Here is a 4,606-nt window from a genome sequence, read left to right on the forward strand (position 1 = left end):
TTGAGGGAGAGTACACACAAGCAGGGGGAGGGGCATCTGAAGCGGACGGCACAGAGCGCAGAGCCAGACGCGGGCTCCACCCCACCACCAAGACCATGATCTGAGCTGAAGTCCGGAGCTGGACGCACAACTGACTGAGCGCCCCCCCGCCTCGTGCCCTGTGTCCAGTCTTTTTGTGCAGCCCCTGGCAATCCTGTGGGAAAGCAAGTTACAGGCTGATTTATCCTTACGCAGGGCACTGCAAGTAAGCAGCTTGCTAATGAAGGTTTAGGAAGTGACAAAGACCCATTTGCTATTTCTAGTGCATGGAAAATAACTAGGATTATACTGAGACCGTTTCTGAAGAAACACAGAAGGAATCACTGTCCCTTCCCTTGCCATTTTGTAAATGGAAAATCCAACATACGGGACAAGAACTTGGCATCCGTTCTCACATACAATATGATTAAAGTAAGTTCATTTTCAGAACTTCTTAAATATGGAGAAATTAGACAGGGGATATTGTTTAAGTTATACTAAGTCCCTCAGACATTATGGTAAGTATTTTGGATCCAGTTCTAAATGTACATTTAAGGATTTCTAAGTGGGAATCAGATTAGAACTTACACACAGGGTAATGTCCCCAAATCATTAAACTTTTATTACCGAGTAGGTCTCACACTGAATTTACCAAGTTTTTCATTTTAGTTTTTAAAACACTGAATTGACTCACTTAATATTTCGGTAACAATAAATCTATTCTTAGTATCTCCCACTTTATCTCTAGTCATCAGATCAGCCGGCGCAGACTGTACGCAGACACCAGAACAGCAGGAGCTCGGCTAGGAGGCGGTGGGAGCGTGTGCTGGCGTGTGACTCGCGCTTCCTGCTCACCTCGGGGTCAGAACCTTCCTGGGTGAAACGGCCACGACCACCACATGCAAATAAAAATGAAGTCCACAGTGGAATAGACTGAGCCCCGGCGACGGAACCCTCGAGCCACTGTAGAAGCAATGTCAGTTCATACAAGGTTCTTAATTTTCCTTAAGATTTGGTTTATTCATTTGACAGAGAGAGTGAGGGCGAGCACACAAGCAGAGAGAGAGGGAAGCAGGCTCCCCGCCAAGCAGGGAGCCCCATGTGGGGCTCGATCCTGGGACGCTGAGACCATGACCTGAGCTGAAGGCAGACGCTTCACCGTCGGAGCCACCCAGGCGCCCAACATTCTCGGTTTTCTAAGTCACTACAAGAGCACCTTGGAACTGAATGTAGCTGAAAGGCCTTTGTGGGTGCAACATGGTGTCGTGTGACCGGAGTGGGGCGGCCTGTCCCAGGCTGGGACTGACCAGGGGCTCCTCCAGTAGGTCCGAAGCTCCCGCGTCCATTAGCAGGCTTCCACTTGTGCGAGCTACCTTACTGACACATCTTTGCTGCACTCAGTCCTCTGAGAGCACATATAAACCCTAGACAAAGTGTGTTTTATTCATCTGAGAGAGCACGTGCAGTGTGTGCGAGGACACAAGCTGTGCAGAGGGAGTCCGACCAGGGCTGGATCCCAAAACCCTGGGATCGTGACCTGAGCTGAAGGCAGGCGCCCAAGCCACTGAGCCACCCAGGCGCCCCAAAGTTAGTTTTCAAAAATAACCAGAAATCAGCTTCCCTCCAAAGTGCGTAATTCCCTTCAAATGCCCTCTTCTGAATATCCCATTTTCAGAAGTCCTCTTCCACAAACAGCCAACTTTAGATGTCTCCTGCCCTTTTTAGGACCGAAGACACTTTCCTCTAACAAGACCCTAAACCAAATCTGCTTGGAAGCTCTCTCCCACGCCCACGGACAACGTCTGGGGCGGTCACACTAACACACGCGTGTGAGTGCTGGGAGCGTGGGCGTTCCTGCTTATTCTCCGAAGCTTTTCTCTGAGCCACTGTTTCATAGACAGTGCAGGAAATTCCGTGTCTTCAATCTCCATTTCTGAAAGCTGCTTCGGAGGAGGTTGGGAAGCAAAATGAGACAACTTATCTGTAAACCGGCAAACTTTTTTCTGGATTTTATAGCTCAACTAACAATATTCTCTTTTCAGATAGAACTGCATACCTATACGCAAAAGTTGTCTTAAGAAAAACTGAGCCATTAAACCTTACTATCCGTTGCTATTAGTCATTCAATTTTCTCTAGCTTACTTGTAGGTAAATGGTAAATTATTTAACATTATATCAAACTTCCCAGATCATGGATTGTAAGCTATAAACAACCAATTTCTGAAAAAACGTATTCATTCATGACAAAGAATTCTGAATTTGTATTTGAACAGAAGACCACACAATCTTAGTTTACTTGTAGTAAATATGCTTATATGGTTGCCGAAGTTTGGTTTATAATTTCAATTTTAATAAAATTTTAAATTTTTATTGGAAAACTTCCCTCCTGAAAAGGATTTCGTGTATTTCTTTTATTTAAAAATAAACATAAAGCTCACGATTTTGAGTGGGACAGAGAAGAGCGGTCAGGGAACACCTTCTTTAAAGGCTATGAAAAGCTCCCCTGAGCTACTACTTAGCACCTTCTAGACGGTCGACCCTCAAAATGTGTCCGCAGATCACCTGAGCGAACGAATGGCTGGTATCAGCGTTCGTTCTCAGTATGACAATATGGTGGACACACACAACGTGTTTTTAGTCTGATTTTGGTCAATTTTCTAAGGTTTTTCTACTTTACCAGGATGCCCTAGAGATCTCAGGACACGAAGAGCCAGGCCTGCGTCTGCAGACAGTAGGAAGAGTATGAGGCAATGTGGCACTACTGTTAGGGACGGGGCACCCTGGGGAGTAAATGGGCCTTCAGTGGGGTGACCAGCTTGTCCGTGCTTGCCCGGAAGGGACGTCCAGAGCAAACTGGGCCAGCCGGTGCCTCCACCTCTGACCCCACTTCTTGGCTGTAAAATGCAGATGAAGTAAGAGGCGACAGTCTCACCTCCCAGCACGACGGCTGCTCTTCCACCATCTGGCTCCCTCCCTACGCGTGGCCCCCCATAGGCGCCCGTCTCCGCGTAAGACGCAGGGGTGCCGTGAGGACCAACTGTTTAGGGCACAGCGTGCCCTCCAGCAGAGCCCAACACAGTGGCGCTATCATGGGCGCTACCATTCAAGAGTTCAGCCCATTTCCTAGCGATAGCAACAGCTGACAAGTGTCTAGAAAGACGGCTTAAAAACTAGAATAAAAACCAGACTGGAGTTTGAGGCCTCATTTCTCTTCTTTTTCTAAGAGTTCTGTGTCGCTTTGTCTAGTGAGCGATTAAGAATCTAGACCCACGCGGTAATCGCCGGGCGCAAGGGGCTGTCGGAGGAGGGCGGGAGAGCCGGTGGGCGGCTGCCCCACGGCCGCACTGGCCCGGGAGCCTGCCGGGGCCCTCGCCCGGGCCGCTGCCTCTGCGAGCAAGACAAGGTCGGTGAAGGGCCAGCTGCGGCCCAGCATTTCCAGAAGTCGCACCTCAGAACTTGACAAAGAACAAGAACTGCGCGCACCTCTGCAGGGAGACTGAACTGGCCTGGATTTGAGGGAAGGAGGCGTGCACCCAACACCCAAGAGGCCGGTGGCACCAGCCCTTTCCTGATGCAACGTCCTAGGAGAGCTCTGGGAAACCATCTCTGCCCAGAAATGCCAGTCCAGTGTGGCGGCACAGCAGCTCTGCAGGGTCTGTTTCTGGGGTTATCTGCTGGCGTGTGGACAAGGGTCTTCCAGCTCCCCACCGGCTGTCTGGGACCAGACCGGCTTCTTCACCGCTCCGTGATGGGGGTGAAGGGCCGGCGTCCGTGCCACGGGCCAGCTCCTCCTCTGCACCTGTGGCACCCGTGCAGGGACCGTCCCTGGGTGCCGCCCTGGGCTCCTGCCCGCCTGGGCTGTCGGGCCCAGCCCTGCACGCTCCCAGCACGGTGCCGCCTGCCGTCAGAGGTTCGCCCCGGGGCCCGTGTCACAGAAGCAGCTAAGGGCAGCCCCTCCCTACAACCCCGTGGCCGTCGCCCTGCCTTCTGAGCTGGCAGCCCTCGGGGGGCTGCCGGGCCGCATGCTCTGGGCCTCCTCCGGCCCCCTGCTGCGTTCCAGCCCACGCATCCGCCCTTCCCAGGCCGTCCACTCGCGGCTTTTTGACGAGAACGTTCGTGAGCCTTCTGGTGAGGCTGAGACCCAAGACATTGCGTCCAGTTCCCTCAGCTGCGTGAGAAGCCGGGGAGCGGACCGACGGGCCTCCAGAGAGGGTCTGACCGGGAGGCACACAGTCCCTGGGGGAGGCGGCATGCTGATGGGGGGGTCGGGGGAGCGATCAAAGGAGCGTCCGCCAGCAAAGCGACCGGCACAACACCCAGCACACGGACCCCGCCCGGCGCAGCCTCGACACAGCCGCGCTTGTGGCTCCCCGACATCCGCTTCGACCGCTGGAGGCCAACATTACAGAAGCATCAAGAATCTCTAGCCACGTCTCTTGTGGGGACAGAGGTGGCTCACTGGCCCTTCTGGGTTATGCTTTCACGGTGACAAGTAATGTTTTTAGCCAATAAATGTGGTGTCCTTTTCCACATTGAGATTGCTCTTGAGTCACAGTGACGTACCTGTTGAAAGAATTAAACGGTTCTG

The sequence above is a fragment of the Mustela nivalis genome (assembly GCF_964662115.1).
Source record: "Mustela nivalis genome assembly, chromosome: 14".
Classification (NCBI taxonomy): domain Eukaryota; kingdom Metazoa; phylum Chordata; class Mammalia; order Carnivora; family Mustelidae; genus Mustela; species Mustela nivalis.